The sequence below is a fragment of the Protopterus annectens genome, chromosome 2.part0 (genome assembly GCF_019279795.1).
Source record: "Protopterus annectens isolate FY-2018-M chromosome 2.part0, PAN1.0, whole genome shotgun sequence".
In the NCBI taxonomy this organism is placed as follows: Eukaryota; Metazoa; Chordata; order Ceratodontiformes; family Protopteridae; genus Protopterus; species Protopterus annectens.
Genome location: NC_056728.1, coordinates 256300557 through 256321501, shown reverse-complemented (window position 1 = coordinate 256321501; position 20945 = coordinate 256300557). Strand labels below are relative to the sequence as shown.

The 20945-nt window shown below is 42.4% G+C and overlaps 1 protein-coding gene across 1 annotated transcript in view; it reads left to right on the top strand.

Moving 5' to 3' along the window:
- Positions 1-20945, top strand: part of PTPN4 (protein tyrosine phosphatase non-receptor type 4) — a 3248454-nt gene that overhangs the window by 3084613 nt on the left and 142896 nt on the right. The window lies entirely within an intron of this gene.

The window sequence follows — 20945 nt, the reverse complement described above, 5'->3', positions numbered from 1 at the left end:
TCTACTGACAGAGAACCAAAGAATTTAGAAACTCTAAGCAGCTCTTTGTGTCTTTTTCAGAGTCCAGAAAAGGTGGACCTGTGGCAAAAACCACTCTGTCAAAATTGTTATCAGATTGCATCTTTTACTTATTCATCAGTGAATGCTCCATTACAATACAAAATTAAGGCCCATTCAACTAGAGCGGTTTCCACTTCTTCAATCTTTGCTGTCAGGTTACCAGTGGATACGATTTGTGCAGCAGCCACTTGGTCAAGGGCTCATACCTTTATCACTTCTTGTGAAGACTGGCAGAGATGGGTGAAGGCTGCCAGCCTAGTCAAATAGAATTTGATACATAATTCTGACATTTGTAAATATAAATGTAAAATACAGGCTTGTGTCTTAAATGTAAAGAAATGATGTTTCAACAATGTGGCAACATTGCCATCTGCTGTAAGGAAAACTAAGTCAAGCATTTCTTATTGGTCCTTTGAAATTAAAATGACTTTATGTCCATTCCTTTGAAGTTGGAATTTAGAGTCGATGAGTCTGGAGTAAGCATCCTGCCTATTGTTTTAAGGCTGAAGTTAATGACTGGAATTTACATGTGGAATTTCCTTTATTGCTCTAAGTGTAAAAGAATGTAAATGCAGTTTTGTTGTGGCCTGGGAACCAGGAAAGTGAAAGCAAATGATGTAATGTCTTATCGGAACTGCAGTTTCAATTTAAACAGTGAGAACCAGATATTATTGAGCATTTTGATCTTTGATATCCAACCTACAGTACTGCCTGTTGTCGTAAGTTATCTTAGAAGTGTGTTTTCTTGTAGAAATAGCTAGGACTATAAAGATTAGACTGTGTTTTTCTGTTATGTCAGAACTGTACTACTGAATTATTTTAAGTTTCTGTGTGATCTCTGAACTCTTGAATAGCACTGTGGTGTTGTAGTATTGTCTTGTGTTTTTAGTATTATTAAATATTTAAAAAAAAATTAACTGTGGCTGGTTTGTATAGAGATAAGTAAGCTCTAGAGTTCATTGCATGCTTAAGTGATCCTGAACTAAGCCACTCTAATAAGCCTTAAGACTGATTAGTCACACTTACCAATTGGATAATAATATTGTACAGTAGTAATTGGACACCCTTTTAAGGGCCTTTGGGTAGCTGATAATTATTAGCTGGTGGTGGCAGTAATTACTACCGTATAGTCTGGGTATTGGGGCACAGCTGGAGAATCTGTGTCAGCCTTTCCCAGGAGTATCTGAAGTTGTATAAATACTTATCTCAAAGTGTGTGTGTGTGTGTGTGTGTGTGTGTGTGTGTGTGTGTGTGTGTGTGTGTGTGTGTGTGTGTGTGTGTGTGTGTGTGTGTGTGTGTGTCAAGCTACTTGGGCAGGGACACGAAGTACTGGTTGGACAGAGAGGGTACTGGAGGTTAGCTTGCCAGCTAGGCTGAGATCTGGACCCTATAGCTGTGCCAGTGGGGAGTCTTATTGGGGACCTGGGGAGCAAGGGAGCAACCAGCCCCAGACTGACTGTGATCTCTGTGTGCACTTAAGGGAAATTGTACTTTGTTATCCTTTCCTCTCATATGAGACGCCCTCTCAGGTGTTATTGGTGAAGATTGAGGCTCCTTGATTGCTGGGCTAGAGCGCGGGCGCGTCACTTCTTTCTTGAGAAATATACTCCCTTGGGCCACCTGAGAAACATGGTGCTTGGGACCCTACCCATTAGTAAGAATGAACAGCGAGATAGAACAACTTCACATAAAGAAGTTATGTACTCACTATAACGTTCCATGTGAGTTGTTCCTCTTGCCTTCATTCTTATGTCATCATCCCCGCCCCCCCCCCGCCTTCCTCCTTCCAGGTTTCTCAAGGGCAGAGAATTGATTTGTCATGGTCTGATTGACTTTTTCCGTTTTCTTTATCTTAAGACGTGAGTAAGGATATATGGTATATTGGGGCAGCAAACAAGATCTGTGGTAAAACAGGGTGCATCATGGGATAGGGAGTTGGCCTTGAGCTGGTTTGAGACATTGAACTTTGTAGTTGGCTGAGTCAGAGCCTAGGATCGGCTCCAAACCCATTAGTAAGAATGAAGGCAAGATGAATAACTCACATGGAACGTTATGGTGAGTACATAACTTATTTTTTCATAAAATTTCCGAAGTATCAGTTAATACGTGTACAGAATGTCTGGTTACTTTTCTTGTTATAGGCTCTCTAAGTTTGGGAAGGACCTTTCTACTTTGTTTACCTAAGTTGTTGTGCTAAAAATGTTTGTGTTCTAGAGGTACTATCCAAAACAGCTGTTCATCAGCAATCTTTCTAAACTCATGCATATTGTCCAGGTACTCCCCTATTTTCTCTTTAGCACTCTGTAATTCCACCTCTTCTTATTCTCTGAGATCCCTCTTATTCTGCAATACTTCTACCTTTGTCAGCCCCACTAAATAATTGTTAATTCTTAACCAGATCTCTTTCTTTTATTTCTACCCTATTTTTAAAGTCTACTTTAATTTTACCCCACTCACGAGCTATAACTTCTGAAGAAATTTCTATGTTCCCTAATAGCTCTCGAATAATTTCCACTACCCATTCCTCTCCTTTTAACAGGTGCATGGGGAAGTGAAAGTGTCTCATTTATACTTCATTACCCTGCAGTTTTATCTTGCTGGTTATTGACAAATGATCTGAAATAGTTATTGGACGTGTGTTGATGCTGAAGGGAATTTCCTCTGCTCCCCGACTGCTGTTCTCAAATTCCCAATGAGCACACCAACTAACCCTGCTTAACTGCATCTTTCACCCCTTTGCAACTTCCTCGTGGCAAGAAATACAAGAATTCATCTCAACGTGCAGGGAAACTATTAGATGTTCTTCGTGTTTCACTGTTGCAGTCATCGCACTTGGGTTATCCTGCCAGGGGGTAGCTCTCAGTCAGCTCTCAGTCAGCCCGAATACCAGAGGCTTAGTATTTCTTTATTGGTTGGTGTCACTCCAGGACTGACGTCAGGTCGTCAGTGGTATAACAACAGACAGCTGATGCCATTACATCAGTCTTTCTTGCCACGGAGCCTAAAGCAGAAGCAGTTCACATGAGTGCTGGTCGGCCGCTACCTGAGTTTTCGTTTCCAAAATTGAAGTTGAAGTCTTCTAAAGCTAAGTACCCCGTTGGGGATCCCTTTTTCTTGCTCTAGCCTATGTCAGAAAAAGTTAACAATTGTCTCACTTGTGGAAAGCACATACCACACCGAGATTTTTATTCTTAACTGCTTCACATGTTTAGGCCCAGACCACGTAGTTTCTCGCTGTCGGTTTTGTGCTTTGTTCAATGCCAGAACTATACATCGTCGAGCCCTTATTGTAGCTAAATACTTTCACTGTCGATCTCCATATTTCAAAATGGCTTTGGAAAGCCATCCGACTACCAGTCTTCCGAAAAATACGCAAGGATAAAGACAGAGACAGACTGCACACATCCAAAACTGCCAACGATGCTTCCATTAAGCTAGTCTCCAGTTCGCCAGTACTCAGTGAGGTGCTTTCGCAGCTCCTGATGCCCGCTTCTATGGATTCACAGGCTGCTGCCGAGACCCGTTTGGAGTCCAGTATGCCGCAAGATTTTTCTTTGACTAGGGAACCTGCGGATGTCTCTACCTTGGATGGGTACAGAGCTGCTGTGCAGGCACTGGCTTCTGAGGAAATTCTTCGCTCTACCGATATTCGACACAAACGGACGACTTCTTTTACATCTTCAGTTCTTTCTAAAACTACCGAGTTTCTAAGGCCCAGAGTACGAACTACACCTAAAAACCCGATGACCCAGACTTCAGTGCCTGCTTCCTTGGCTCAGTCTCAGATGTTTAAAATGGTGGAATTATCATGCTGATTAGGGGAAGCCAAGCCTACCCCTACTAAAAGGAAAAGAGATTTGTCCCCAGTAGCTTTATCTGACCAAGAATCCGACGAGACTGAGGTTTCTGATTATGAAGACATGGCCTTATCTGCTTATGAGGATTCAGATGCAGAGAAATCATTCCTTCTGCCTCTCTTCAAGAGGATTTTTCTTTTGGTGAAACCCTACATACCTTGAGAGTGCATTTTCATTGGGAATGCCAGGATTATCCTTAGCCCAAAACGAGACTCGGAATTTTTAGATTTACCACAGCCTAGACCCTTAGCTATCCCTCCTGTTGTGGATGATGTTTTTATGAAATCCAGTCCTCCTGATACTCTACCTCCTGCTCCCAGGAAACCTGACAGGTACTACAGAGTCCCTGACTCACACAAATTTCTTTTCAAAAATCCTACTGCTGACCTAGAGGTCATCACCCAAGGACCTAAAGGAATAAAAGCAACCATAGCTAAGAATCCCACCCCTTCAGACAGGGATTCCCGAGCTGTAGTCAGATGGCGTAAAAAAGTATACACCTGTGCAACTCTTGCCATTAGAGCATTAAATTGTCAGTTCCACATGTTGAAATACCAGCAACATACTATGGAACTTATTTAACAAAAATTATGTACCTTCCCTGACATGTGCAGAAAAAGACTTACAGGAGCTTATGCATTCTGCAAGTCAAGTCAGTAAGCATACCCTGCAATGTGGGTTTGACCTAGAAGGATCTTACGGGGCAGCAATCACAGGTTCTGTACTTAGAAGGCATGCTTGGCTTAAGGAACAGGCCTTGCCCGACCATGTCAAAACAAAATTATTGGATGCACCACTGAACAAAGACATTCTGGCACCAAAGCAGAAGAGGTTTTAAAAAAGATGGAAGAAAAAGCTAAGTCTGTGCAGACAGTTAAAGAATTTTTGCAAGTACAGCCTCCTAGATTCAGTAGGCATTGCCCCTCAAAACATTGGTCCTTTTCAGCCCCTTCTAGGCCACCTCAGACTAGACCTAGGGGAAGCAGACCCCCCATTCAGCAGTCTCAGGGTATGCAGAGATCTAAGTAATGGAGTAACGCCACTTCTAAAACAGGGAGTGCTAAGCCACCCCTTTATGGAAAGACTTCACAATGACTTTTCAACTCCTCCTCTCACATCTGCCCACCTGCTCATGCCCTTAGGAGGAAAACTTGCCTCCCACAGAAAAAACTGAGCCTCCATCACCAACGATCGATGGGTCCTCAACATGCTGTCTCAGGGGTACAAATTTTATTTCCACATGCTGCCAACCCCAGAAGGGTTCTCAGATCTTCCACCAAACCAGTGGGCAGAGGCACAAAACCAAGTTCATTCCCTGCTCTCCATGAGGGCAATTCATCCTGTTCCTGCAGAACAGATAGGCCAAGGTTTCTATTCCAGACTTTTCCAGGTACCCAATCTTAGATCTATCCATTCTAAACACCTTCCTGGTGGTACCAAAATTCAAAATGCTCACCCTACAGCAGCTTCTCCCTATGCTGTCCAAAGATGCCTGGTTAGCCACCCTAGACCTAAAAGGAGGCTTATCTGCATATCCCAATCAGGGACTCTTGCAGGAAATGTCTACATTTCAGGGCAGGATCTATGCATTATCAGTTCTCTGCACTTCCCTATGGCTTATCCACTGCTCCCAGAGTTTTCACAAAATGCCTGGCTCCAGCCATTGATTTTTGCAGACAAAGAAATATTCAAATTTACCCCTACTTGGATGACTGCCTGATTCAGGCAGGCAGTCAGAAAAAGCTGTTACAGCACCTGACATTTGTAAAGCACCTACTAACCTCACTGGGGTACACTATCAACGAAAAGAAATCCAAACTAGTCCTCAGTCAAAAAATTGTATTCCTGGGAGCAAGCCTGGACACAGCATCCCAGATGGCATTCCTTACTCCAGAAAAACAAGCCTATCTGACAGGCTACTTCTCTCAACTGGCCACCAGAACCCAGTTATGCGCAAGGAAAATCCTGCAAACTCTAGGGTTCATGGCCTCCTGCATTCTACTAATTCCATATGCCAGACTGAATGTGAGGAAACTTCACTGGTACTTAAAAAGCCTTTGGTGCCAATATTCTCAGGACCTGGAAACTATTACGCCTATGATACCTTGTCTAAGGAAAGATTTTCTTTGGTGGCAGCATGCAACCACAACAAGGAACTTCCCTTTTCACAACCCCATGCCGCCCAGACCCTAACCACTTATGCATCAGACTATGCCTGGGGTGCACACCTGGATGGCAGGTGCATTCAGGGCCACTGGAGCCCAAATCAAATTCATCTGCACATCAACCAAAAAGGGATGCTATCTGTTCAGCATGCTCTGACAGCTTTCAGATCCCTACTCTCTCCGGAGCCTCTACTTATCAAAACCAGTAACACCATAGTGATGTGGTACATCAACAAGCAGGGGAGAACCCACTCTATAGGCTAGCCATGACCCTTTGGAACATGGCCTCAGCCTTGCATATTCGCCTGCCATCCCAATTTCTGCCAGGCAACCAAAATTCTCTGGCAGACAACTTGAGCAGAAATCTCCTAGACCCACACGAGTGGCAATAAAACCACAACACCTTCACCCTTGTGACCCAGAAATGGGATTCCCCAAAGGTGGACCTATTTGCCTCCCCCTACAACCACCAGCTCAGCAAATTCTGCACCAGGGAACCTCACAGCAAGGCCTGGAAAGTGGATGCCCTATCTTTCCACTGGGCAAACCTCTCAATCTATGCATTTCCCCCTCTAACTCTTCTTACAAGAGTATTACTCAAAATAAGGAGGGAATCCTGATTGCCCCAGACTGGCCATGCCAGCACTGGTACCCACTACTGTGCAGTCTGTCACCGTTGCCTCCATGGCACCTCCCTCAGATTCCAACTCTCCTGACTTAGCAGGCGGGTTCTTGCATCCACAATTGTAGACCCTGAACCTGGCAGCCTGGCTTATACCTTGACTTCTCCTCCAGTGGCCAGCCTAAGCAAGTTAGTCCTAGATGTCCTACATGAAGCCAGATGACCCAGTACTAGAAAGTCCTATGCTGACAAGTAGAAAACGTATTGTTCCTGAATCCAGACTAAAGGAGGTGACCCAGCACAGCCTTCCTTACTTCTCATCCTGGATTACCTAGCAGACCTACTCCACAGGGCCTATCCTTCTCTTCCATTAAAATCCATGCCTCTGCCATTTCTGCACATTACAGCACTGAGCCACCTCTCTTCTCATGCCCTCTCATCAAGCAGTTCCCGAGAGGGGCTAACAACTTAAGGCCACCACGAAGAGCCTCTAACCCTGCTTGGGACCATAACTTTCTGTTGGAAAAGCTCACGCTACACCCCTTTGAGCCTGCAGCTTCAGCAGAGTTAAAATTGCTGTCTTGGAAAACAGCCTTGCTTCTGGCCATCACTTCAGCTAGAAGAGTGTCTGAGCTACAAGGACTTATGGCTGTGGGAACCCTTCATCATCATTCATCCTGACAGGGTCTCCCTCAGGACTAACCCAACTTTCATGCCTAAAGTGGTGTCCATTGTGGCTCTCAACCAATCTAGTCATTTGCCAGCCTTTTTCCCTAAACCTCAAAACAAGGTGAAAAGGATCCTGCACTCTCTAGATGTGCACAGACAGCTCAGATTCTAGCTGGATAGGGCTAAGCCCCTTAGGAAATCTGACTAGTTACTAGTCAGCTTTGCACCAGGGGCAGAGGGCAAGGCCATATCAAAACAAACCATCTCCAAATGGATAGCACACTGCATCCATTTCTGTTACAAACACCATGGAAAATCACCCCCACAGGGGGTCAGAACACATTCCACTAGGGCAACGTCAACCTCTGCAGCCTTTCTCGAGGGGTCCCTACCAGGGACATCCTGGAAGCTGCAACATGGAGTTTTGTTCATACCTTCACCAAGCATTACCACCTGCCTATCTTTTCCAAATCCAGGGCAGGCTTTGCAACCACAGTCCTGCAGGGCATATTAGCCAGCCCCAACTCTTCTTGACTGCCTCCACCCATTCTTCAGCTTTGGGAATCAACCCAAGTGTGATGACTGCAACAGTGAAACACAAAGAACATAGTACAGTTGTGTACACTTACCATAAATGTAGATGTTTGAGTGTATTCACTGTTGCAGTCCTGGTTTCCCACCCTCCAGTCCCCTTGTCTCTCTCTCTCTTCTTCACTCTTTACAGGGCCATTGGTATTTACTTTCTACCGGTGGTGTTATTCCACCATAACTTATCTCCCTATTTGGGGGCTCCTGACATTTGGCGCAAGGAAAACTGATGTAATGTCGTTGGCTGCCTGTTTTTATACCACTGACGTCAGTCCTGGAGCGACAGCAAGTGACGCAGAAATACTAAGCCTCTGGTATTCGAGCCGACTAAGGGCTACCCCTGGCAGGATAACCCAAGTGTGATGACTGCAACAGTGAATACACTTGAACATCTACATTTATGGTAAGTGTACACAACTGTACTTTTCAGTAATCTTCCTGGTGTACTAGGCAAGTTTGTGTAGTGAAACACTTTAGTGCTTATTTGACTAGTGGCATGCTCACTAACTCAAACAAATAGTGCTGGACTCCCCTACTCTTTTCCCTGAACTTTCTCTCTCCATTCTTCTCTCTTTTTAGCAACTGCTTATACCAATGTCTATAAAACTGCACAGTACTAATAAAGCAACAAGTGATAGGTTTTTGTTACCTGCATATCTTTCTACGTCAAAGAACTGCCTACTCTTAACTGCTCCACTGTCTTAAAGCACACATTGCTAGCTGATTGTTTCTACTGTGGTCTGGTAGGCTTCCTCAAGATTCCCAATTTCTGTTCACTCAACCTCTTTCCTCTTTCCTTTACAGTCTGTCTCCCATTGCTGCTATATTTGACTACATTTCCCTTCATCCTGTGCCACCTACTTGGACTGCATCTGCCCTTCCCCTGTGATCAACTTCCTCTCTGAAGTTACTTATTCTCCCTCAACAACTGGCCCCATTTTCAAGCAGCCTTTTCATCCTCATGCAGGGAATTTCCTCTGCTCCCCGAGTAAGTGTACATGCCACTTAAGTGTTTTATATATAAAGCTGTTTTTGTTTTATCATTCTGTACTTTTTATTGTCTGTACACTGCTTTTGTTATACTGGGTTTTACTGGGTGCTTTAAACTGTTGAATTTTGCTATACATTTTTAGTGCTGCGCAGCACTCTTCCGATGTTTTTGAGATCTTCCAGGCTATGGAGTTGTGAGCATGCTACCAACATACTATTTCTATCCAAGTTTTCCAATGTTATTTTTCTGGTTGTTATTGTGCTAACTGCTTAAATAAAACTGAATTGTGCTATCTGCATCTTTCAGATGCAGTTGTGTGAGGTTCTTTAACATCCAGTTATGTATCCATGAGGTTTTTGTAACCCGCGTTACAATTTTCACAACCACTGTTTAAAGCATTACCTGTGTGTTTTTCTGGGCACTAAAATAGCTGATAATACTGCTTTCTGTTTAAGTATTTCAGGGGCTGGTCTCTGTTATATCTGTTTTGTAAAGTGTTTTTACTTACAATACAGTGTTTTACTTACTGCTTCATGTCTACTTAAGCTGCTTTGTTTGTAGAGCAACTTTTACTTGAGTTAACTGATATGTACTGTGCTGTTGTGTTTTTATTCTTAAACTTTGTAGTCTCCCTTAAAGGGCTTGCAGTTACCAGTTCTGTTGATTGTATTTTGTAAAATGATTTGCCATACATATTGTGTTCTACTTCTGCCTCATTTCTGATACTTTTGCTATACTAATCTATCTCCCTTCCCACATCCCCCCATCTTTGTTGTTGCTTTACTCTCTCAAAGTCCTTTTTATTAACAACCCTGTCTCTTATGATATTACTATGCTGAGACACTTCTAGAGCAATCATATATCTTCTGTACAACATCCCTCCTAAAACCCGTCTTAACATTTTTTTCCTATTACAGCTGCTGTTCTCAAATTCCCAACAAGCACACCCGACTAACCCTACTTAACTGGATCTCCCACCCCTTTGCAGCTTCCTTGTGGCAAGAAATACAAGAGTTCATCTCATGTGTAGGGAAACTATTAGTTTCAGTAATCTTACTGGTGTACTAGACAAGTTTGTGTAGTGAAACACTTTTTAGTGCTTATTTGATTAGTGGCACGCTTACTAACTCAAAAATAGTGTTGGACTCCCCTACTCCTTCCCCTGGACTTTTCTCTCTCCATTCTTCTCTCTTTTTAGCAAAAGAGCTGCAAAGAATGTGCAGAACTAATAAAGCAACAAGTGAAAGGTTGCTGTTACCTGCACATGTTTCTTACCTCAAAGAACTGCCTCCCCCGCACATGTTTCTTACCTCAAAGAACTGCCTCCTCTTAACTGCTCCTCTGTCTTGAGGCACACATTACTAACTTATTGTTTCTGCTGTGGTCTGGTAGGCTACCTCAAGGTTCCCAAGGATCATTTCTGTTTACTCAGCCTCTCTTTACCCTTTCCTTTACAGCCTGTGTCCCATTGCTACTGTATTTGACTACATTTCCCTTCATCCTCTGCCTCCTACTTGGACTGCATCTGACCCTCCCCTGTGATCAACTTCCTCTCTGAAGTTACTTATTCTCCCTCAACAATTGGCACCATTTTCAAACACCCTTTTCATCCTTATGAGGGGACTTTCCTCTGCTCCCCAAGTAAGTGTGCATGCCACTGCTCATTATCTGTGGACCTCAGTGCAGCCCCGCTCCATTCGCCCTCACGAATGCTCAGGCTCACTCCACTCCTCTACCCTGCCCCCATCCCCCCCAACCCACTATACCTAGTCTTATACCCAGCTGTCTCTTCCCATCAATATTTCAGCCAATCAGAAATTAGAATATCCTTCACCACAAACCCTCCATTAGCCTATCCCACATCTAACCACATACCCCCGCCTACAAATATGAAACCCTCACAGGATAACAAGTTAACCACTATCATCACAAGTAATACAGCTATCCTCCTTTTCCTAACTTTAACACAGTACCACATCTCCTACTTTACCACACTTACGACTAACTATGCAGCCCCATTAAAACATACCTGCACTTGTAATCCTCACACTCCTCATTACAGCTTAGACACATCCTTAAGGCCTATACCATCACATTGCTGTAACACCAAACTCGGACTTTTCTCAACTACTTCTAGGACACCAACTACAAACAAACATAGTACCATTCTAACTAAACTCACAAAACTCTTAAACCACATAAACCGCCAGCTGATTCTGGCAGGAGACATACACCTAAATCCAGGGCCTAACTCAATACAGACTACCACAATTAACTCATCCCTCTCCTCTAGCCAACTACCCATTACTGGACCAAAAAGCAGCCTATTACTCCTGAGCTTAAATATTCGGAGCATTGACAATAAGTTACATTTACTGCATACACTGCTATCCACCTATTCCCCTGACATAATGTGTCTTACTGAAACCTGGTTAAAGCCCGCAATAACTGACAATTCTCTACTGAATGCAATGTCCTGCACCATGACAGACTGTCTAAAAAAGGAGGCGGGGTAGCATTACTTTATAAAAAAATAACCTAAACATAACCACTATTAATCTTCAAATCTTATAATTTAATAATACTGAAATCCTGCTAGCTAAACTTAAACTTAGTGGCAAACAAATCAATTAATATTATCACCTACTACGTACCACCAGGTAACAATATCCCTACCCTAGAAGCCTTCTTACAATGGACAAGTCAAAACTTGCTCCAGGAAACTATCATCCTTGGTGATTTTAATATTGACTGGAACACATGTTCAGCCAAAAACCCCAGTAACTGTATCAACCTTTACAGTTTCTCTCAAGTCATCCAGTCAAAACACTAGGCTAGGAAATTCAAGAATCAAAGAAAGCCTCCTAGACAGAATCTTATTAAATAAGACCAACCACCTCTTACCAAGCAGGCGTCCTTCTTGACACCCTCAGTGACCACCAGCCCACCTATCTACTAAAATTCAAAACACTGAACTACTTTACTCCTTTATTACAAACAACCAGGAACACAAAAAGCTTCAACCCTAACAAATTCAAACTTGAACTAAAACACTATAACTGGAACGTACTAAAAGTACTACCCCTAGAAGAAGCTGTAACTCACTTCAGTAATACTTTCCTAAAAATCCTAAATGCCCATGCTCTAGCCCGTACTACAAAACTCAAAGTGAAAACAGCCCCCTGGATTACCAAAGAAACTAAAAATAAAATAGCAGTAAGGAACAGAGCCTGGAATCTTTGGAGAGCTACTAAAACCCCACCAGATAAGGAACAATTCCAAAAACTTAGAAACGATGCAAAAAATCAGTCCTCCTAGATAAAAAGAATTATTTCATACAGCTACAAAACATGCACCAAAATAATCCCAAAAAATGCTGGACAGGCAAACCCTCCACACCATTTCCTACCTCTACTAGCGAAATCACAAATATACCAGATACCTTCAACAATTGCTTTATAGAAACAATCTCCAGCCTTGCTCAAAACCTGTCCACATCCGCCACCATTAATAGCTTTGTACCTATCCATAGACCCAAAACAGCCTTCTAGTTTCAACCCATCCCTAACAACTATTTCAAAAGGCTGCTAACCAAACTTAAACCTACTACACTTGCAGCTGATGGCATCCCTGCTGAATACCTTAAGTTGGCTGCCAACAAAATTGCCTTCCCAGTATGCATCCTTCTAAACAGATCTATTTCAGAAACCACTATTCCACCTATCTGGAAGACCTCCTATGTTATCCCCCTCCACAAAGGTTACCACCTCCACTGACCCCACTATCACCCCATTGTCATCCTGTCTCCACTAGCTAAAATACTTGAAAAATTGTACACCATCAACTCATGCTATAACTGCTTAACAACCAACTTCTCTTTCCTACCCAGCATGGATTTCGGCCTGCTCAGAGCACCACCACTGCTCTACTTTCTTTCACAAATTCATCAACCAAAACAAACACACTGGCAACCTAACATCTGCCATATTCTTGGACCTGTCAAAGGCCTTTGATATGGTCAACCATCCTAAACTACTTCAAGCCCTTACTGTCCTAGGCCTTAGTAACCATGCATTAGCATGGTTTCAGAATTACCTACAAGGAAGATAACCAACAGTTTGATGGGACAACAACCTATCCTCACTGTTACCCATCACCAGAGGAGTCCCACAAGGGTCCATTCTCCATTTTTACCAATAATCTTCACAGCATCTGTCAAGATGCAACTGTTATTCAATATGCTGATGACTCAATGCTACTGTGTTCAGCCAGTGATCCTCAGGAACTCCTCTCCGCCCAAAAAGTCTTCCAAACTACCGAAACCTGGTTTCTTAACAAAAACCTAATACTAAATCCCCCCCAAAAAACAAACTTCTGCTATTTATTCCAAACAAATCAGCCACAATACCTAGCCCATTTAATTTTGTGTCCAGAGATGGGACTGTTATCTCCCCAGACACTCATACTAAACTGCTAGGAGTGATCATTGATGATGATCTCAAAATTGATTTGCATACAAATCAAACCATTAAAAACATCGACAAAAAACTGGGCAGTCTATATCAAAATAAATAATTTCTAACCAAAGCCGCCAGGACAACAATTGCTCAAACTCACTTCCTATCTACTCTGTTCAACGCCTCGCCCATTTTCAAATACCTACTCAAAACAGAAATTACTAAGCTCAACACTTGCTACAATCAAATTGCCAAATTTGCTACTGCTGCCCCCTACCAATCCCACCACTGCCTTTTTCCCTAAAACAACTTGACTGGCTTGAATTTCCTAATCTCCTGTCCTTTCATTAGCTTTCTTTTGCACACAAACTGCTACTACTTCCAGAGAAAACTCCAGCACTGGCCGACCTACTAAAACTACAAACTCGCCCTAGACAACTACGCTATAGTGATAAAAAGCTGATCAAGGTCACCAGTAGCAAAAACATAGCAGGGGATCTCCCTCTTCCCTAATTATATAGGTAAAACTTGGAACTCCCTACCCTTTGCTATTATCTCAACAGACTCAAAGGTTACATTTAAAAGACTGCTCAAAGAACACTTAAAACTCACATGGATGTGTTCATGTTCACCCCCAGGCTAACCTCCCCAACTATATCCACCCTCTTCTTTAATCTCCTGGTCTGTTTTAGAACTATACTGCTAAGAGGAACTGCAGCTCCCCCCCCCTAATTTCCAGCTTCCTCACAGTGTCACCTCTACACCTGGCCTCTCAGTTAGTACCTATACATATAAGGGCACTAAAATACTGCTAGGCACTCGTTATATATATCTATATATATATATATATATATATATATATATATATAATTTTCTTTTCTTTCTCCATCTTTACACTTGCTTTTATACATAGTCTATATATCTTACCACTCAACTCTGTTGTTTTACCTGCTACTATCAACCTGACTACGTCAAACCTGTACACAATCTAACTGTATAAAATTGTAAAAGATGCAACTTTCAAGATGCAACTCTCACCTTTTTACCTTATTCTGTAATTCTTCTTATTTATTGGCTCATTCTAACTGTAAAAAATCGTAAAGATTTCTTTTAATTCTATGTATCTAATATGAGTTTTCATGCTTATGTACTATGTAAATATGATTGCTGCTGTTATACTCCTTATAAGTGCTTGTAATTGATTTGTGGAGCTTTTCTCCTCGAGCTTCGGCTGAAAATGGACATGTATCCAGTCAGACTCTCCCGGTCAACAAATGTAAAATAAATAAAATTAAATCACATTCCTATGAAATATTATTTGTGTCTAGTCTAGCACAGTTATTGTACCTTGGGGAATAATATGTACATTTTTAGTTTTTACTACTGATCTATGTCTTTCATAGCAAATATTTTCATAAATTTCTTCAGAAATCTACCCTTTTTTGTTAAAGTATCCATTCTTGGTCCCCAGATACAGCCTCACTGTTGCAAATCAAGTTCAAGTCCCCACCTATAAGTAATAATGTTAAGTTGTCTATCTTGCCTTCGTTCTTGCTGGTTGGGATCGGAGCTGATCCTCGTCTCTGACTCGGCCATCTTCTGTAGCTCGAGAGCTGTTTACTGGCTCGAGGCTACCCCTTATTCCATGATGCCTAGCGCTAGCTACCCAGATCTCGTTTGCCGCTTCAGCTGCGAGGTGTTGTTTTACTGGCTCAGGCTTGTATAAGTTTATTATAGAACTTTCTTTCTTCAGAAATAGTTTTTTTCTTAAGAGTTATAGTTAACTTTTAGTTTTATTCTATTGTCATTAGTTTAGTGTGTTGTTGTAGTTCCTTTCCTTCCCTTTAGAACTCGTTTAATTTAGAGAGTTCTTCCCCTCCCCCCTCTCTCTACTCTTTTAGGTCGCCGTTTAAGTTATAGGCTTCCTAGTTTTAAAAAAAAAAAATCTTTAGCTTTAGCTGTAGTATACTGTGTGTGTTTTTTTCCCCTTTGTTGATATTTTGTTGTGGTATTTTGTTTTCGCTTATTGGCTTTTTGGCTAAGATCAGTGTAGTATCTCTTGAGGTATTTTGTTGGATACAGGATGTCTAAAGAATCCAAGGTGTCTGGATTCAAGAAGTGTGACTCGTGCTGTCAGAAAATGTCTCTGACAGATGGGCACACTTCTTGCATCTATTGCTTAGGCGCAGTGCACCTGCAGGACTCTTGTTTTATATGCCATGCATTTAGTCTAAGAGTTTTGCAGGAGTGTAAGAATAAGCTTATTCTTAGGGGTCTTTTAAAGCCCCAGGATTCACCGGCCAAGACTCAGCCTGTGAAATCCCCCAAACCGACCAAATCGTCGGCTCCAAGCTCGGAGCCGTCATCGGTTCAAACTTTACCAGCTACTTCGGTTCCGCCCGGACTCGATGAGACTATCTCCTGGTGGCTCCATTAGTATCTTCGGAGCCATCGCGGAGCCACAAAAAGCTAAGGTCCCCTTCCTTGGAATCCATACATTCGGCTCCTGGGTCTCCCCTGCTTCAGAGTGAGCGCAGTCACAGATCTTCCCACTCCTCTCGGTCCTCTAGGCTCTCTGATCACGATGTGGAGAGAGTGGTCAGTAGGTTGTTGAAGTCACATGCACTTGCCAAGATCTTGTCCAGCCCTCCTCAACAGGTGCCGGCTCTGTCCACTTCTATCGATGTTCCTCCTCCAACTCCTTTGAGCTCTGAGCCGGAGTTCGTTGGGGTTCGAGTCGTGGAACCATCGGCTTCAAAAACTATGCCGAGGCTCCCTCGTCAGCTCCGAGGGGGCGAGTGGCATCGGGGCCTTGTCCGACCCCATTCTCCCTCTCGGAGCTTCGGCGCAGGTGAGTTCGGCTCCTACACGGGCCTCGGAGCCGTCTCCCTCGGGGCGGAGAAGGATTGGGATTTCCTCGGAACCGGATCCTTCTCTGCATCTTGGCAGGGATGCCTTCGATGTCATGAGGAGCGTGCTGGCCTCTGAGTCAGCTCCACGATCGACCCCACCGGCTCCGTCCCCTGTAGTGCCTGCGACAACCTCTGCTCCTCCTCCAGACCCCATGTGTGGGGATCTTTTTAGTTCAGAATCTTTGTGGTCTTTCAAGTGATATGCTCAGACAAATATATGCCAAAAGTGGCATTATATTTAACAAAGGGTTAGATGAAAGAGTAAAGGGGAGTTAAGGCAGCTCTGTCCATTATATACTAATAGAGGTATCTCCGAAGTGCTTTACTGTATGCATGGATCTCCTCAAATTATCTATGGTATGATGCCAGTTATTCTGACTAGGGGCAATATTTAATTATTGACCATGGGATGGGTAAAGCCAATCTAACACTAAATATGATAGGTCAATTCAATCACCAAAAGAAAAAAATAACTAGGCTTAAAATGGCCCAAAACGGCAGCTGACCTAGTGTTTGCCAATGAACCTATAAGGAGATGCCTTTGAAAACTAGATGAGCAGATAAAAGGGTTTCTGACCTACTGTAGATACATAACAGCAAAAGATAAGAAATTATCAATGAGTACTAAAAAACAGTGTCTTATGGGAGGGGGTTGTTGCCTCTGTGGAATGATGTGAAATGGTTTTGTTTACCAAAATGAATTGTACTACATTTTTTCATATTTAGGTTTAGACAACTGTCATTGCACCAGTAGTTAACATAGTCTTGGCTCTTGTAGAAGCAGTTGGGAGTCAGTGGAGGAGTAACATCCAATTTACAGTCTGCTGCAAACACTGATAACCATAGACTCAGGTGTATTGGCTGAAAGGTCTGAGAAATAGATGCCAAATAGGGCAGGGCCCAGCCACTGAGCCATGTGGTATAACACTTGTACCTTGTTTTTTATTTTTTCATTGATTCAAACCATATGGGTTCTATCAGCAAACCAGTTAACTATGTCCAAATGGACAAGAATCCAGGATTCCAAATTAATGAGATTAGAGATGCTACGTTCCATGCTATAAATTGTGTAATGGCATCATGGTGACTGTTTCCCAGGCTTCAGGAATGTAACTAGTTGCTTAGATTAGAGAGATTAATTAGAGGTTTAGACAGGCCATATTTGATATTGTTAGAGGCAACCTGGTATGCTATCGGAGCCCAGGGCTGAGGTATTCTTTGCTTTTGAGAGGAATGAAATGCCTTGTTCCATAGTAATTCTATAGTGTGGCTGGAACTGTGGAGCCTGTGGAACAATTATAACTGTGGGTGGAGGAAGATTTGCACTAAATTGGTCACACAGGTTATTAGATACTTCTTTTGTTTCAGAGTGGGCAGTATCTTTGTTGACTAGTATGGTTTTCTGGTATCAAACATTGCTGGTGATGGTTCTTAACTTCATGACACAGTTAGATTTCTAGTTATTTTTTCAGTGGTTAAGTTCATATTCATCTTTGAGCTTCCTAATAGTACACTTAATAAACTCTTTGCTAGATTGTGTGCTATTAAAATGGATCAGCATTAAGTTATTTCTTTCTGTTATACAATTCATTTATTATGTGTATCCTACCACAGGAGTTTGATTTTAAATGTAAATGAGAGTAGAATCCAGAGGCATAGACTATGGTTGTAATGATGGGGTCCATTAGAAGACGATTACAGTAGAATTTATTTAAATCAAGTAATTGAAGAAGGTATGCTTTTGAGAAGCCTCTAAATAAAGAGTTATTTGCAGGGAAGGCTCCAGAAGTTTTAAAGGAAAAGGTCATTAATTTAAGGTCTGATTTAATGAGGGAAGATGGGATGCAAGAAATGGCCATATTTATCACTTCAATTTCAAAGGTATATAAACTCCTAATAAGATTGTTTGCTGTTTTTACAAGGGAGTTAACACAATATCAAAACAACATTGGACATACCAACTATTGGTGGTGTAGGTCATCCAGTTTATTGACTGTTATGTTGAATTCTCCCAGCAAAAAAATCATGGAATTAATAGGGATTTTGGCCAAGGCATTTGAAAAAGCTGTTGTGGTCAGACGGGGGGGGGCGTAAAGGATGTCTTATTATCATTAGTTCTGAAGTGGTAATCTTATTGAGTTCAAATTTGGGGGCCCAAGGAATCAGTTTGAGGTGATGATGTCCTGTACAAATAATGCTACTCCTTCACAATTACCTGTAGGTCTGAAGACATATGCAGCAAACTGAGGAAGAAAGGGAGTACTTTCATTGCTTTGAAACCATGTTTAACTACTTATATATAAAAATATTCTTTCTGCAGGTAGGCTTCACATTATGGCACTTTTTTATTGAGACACCTGACTGTGAGTAGAGCCACAGTAATGCACTCCAGGTTAGACATTACTAGATTGGATTGTCCTGCATGTAGATTCTACCTAGAAAATAGGGGTAGCAAAGCCCCCCAGAATGTGAAAGTTATGGTAAGGGGTGCAGACCATCCCTGGCAAAGCAGGGATGCTTGTCAGACATATTTAATGGACTAATGGATCCATAAACTTGGCTGGAGTAGAAAGTACAATTCTGTACGTAAACTTACCATAATAGTAGATGTTCTAATAGATAACTGTTGCAGTAGCTTAAGCCATTCAGGTTATACCCCTCCAAGGATATCATCGACCAGCCAGCTTATCAAAGCTAAATAATGTCTTCCACTCCTACTAGCTTGTCAGAAGCTTGAGCAGAGCTCCATGAAAAAAGCATCTTAGTCTTGCTTTCTTGCCTCAAGAAGGGAGGTAGTAGCCCTGAAAGAGAAAAAATGCTAGGTAATGTAAAACAAGAGTGACCATATACACACCCTGCTAACACAAAATTAAACCTAAATAAGGAGGCTGAAGGGAGGGAGATAGCTACTGCAACAGTGCTCTATTAGAACATCTGCTGCTCTGGTTCTTTCACAACTGTACTATATTCAGTTTTAGATCACTCTTGCAATAGACTAAGCTATTCTGCTAATTACCATAACTTAGAAACCAAAAAGGGAGGAGGAAGTAAATTAAGAATTCAGGAGACCTTGGAGAGGGTCATAGCAAAGCCAATTCTGGAGCTGGCAAAAGAATCCAACCAAGAGCCTAACAGCTTGGCAGTAGTAGCCTGAAAGCACTATGGGGAAGACAAAGGCTTGCCAAAGTAAAGGCTGTCTCTCTTCCATCCAGTCCACCATGCAGTCCGCAAAAGGCAGGGAGAAGGATGGAGGGATGGTTGAAGACAAATGAAAAGCAACAACTCAGATGGAATGTTATGGTGAGTACATAATGTTTTTATCTGATCTTCAACCTGTGGGACAGAGTCCCCAGCTACCAAAAGACACTGGGAGGTCCTCATGGAAGGATATTCCAGAGCACGGTGGAGCCAAAGGATGCCCTGTCTCTGGACAGGAGATCCAACTTATAGTGCGAAATAAACGTGTGCGAAGATGCCCAAGTAGCCACAGAGCAAATGTCATTCAAGGAAACCCTAGACCAAAAGGCCACTGAAGTCGCCATAGACTTCGTAGAATGCTCCTTAATCTGTCCTGGTGGAGATGATCCTTTGGCTGTATACACTAGAACTGTACACCGAGAAGTCCAATGAGCAATAGTCACCTTTGACGCAGGTTTCCCTAAGAAAGGCGTAGAAAAGGAAACAAAAAGTTGATCACACTTGCAAAAGGACTTTGTTGTATGCAAATAAAAATGCAATTTCCTATGAACGTCAAGCAAATGCAGTTTATATTCTCCCTTATTCTGGAAGTTCGGGAAGCAAACAGGGAGACTGATAACCTGATTAATGTTAGATTCTGAAAACACTTTCTGGAGAAAGGATGACTGCATAAGGACACCCTGTCTTTATGAAACACCATTTAAGGAGGCTTAACAGATAAGGCCTGAATCTCCGACACTCTTTTAGCCGAGGTAATAGCAACCAGAAAGGCTGTCTTCCAAGGCAGAAATTGCAAATCCACTCTAGCTGCAGTTTCAAAAGGGGGAAAGAAACAAAGGCTTGTAGAACTAGAGTAAGATCCCAAGGTGGCATAGGGTCCTTGACTGGAGGCTGAAGTAAAAAGGTACCTTTCAAAAAGGATTTACAAAGCTTGAAAGAAGCTAGGGAAGCCAATTTGTCTCCTATATGAAAATTGGAGATAGCTGCCAGTTAAACCTTAACTGAAGAAAACTGGCACCCTGATGAAAAATATCTGCCAGAAACTCCAGGATGGCAGGAACTGGAGCAGTGAAAGGATCCAAATCATGCTGAGATGCCCATATCAAACAAAGTTTCCACTTACTGGAATAAACTTTCCTGGTGGACGATTTGTGAGCTGCTACCAAAATCTTCTTAACCAGAGAAGACAGCCTGGATTGTCCTAGCTATCACTAGAACTGGAGCAGCCAAGCTGTAAGCTTCAGACTGACTAGATCGGGATGTGGCATCAGATCCAGATCTAGATCTAATTTACAAGGAGGACACACTATATGAGACCACAGAGAGGGGAACCATACTTGGCAAGGCCAGAGGGGGCAATGAGGATCACTAAGCTCCCCAGCCGTCGAGCTTTCTGAATGAATTTCAGGATCAGGGGAAATGGAGG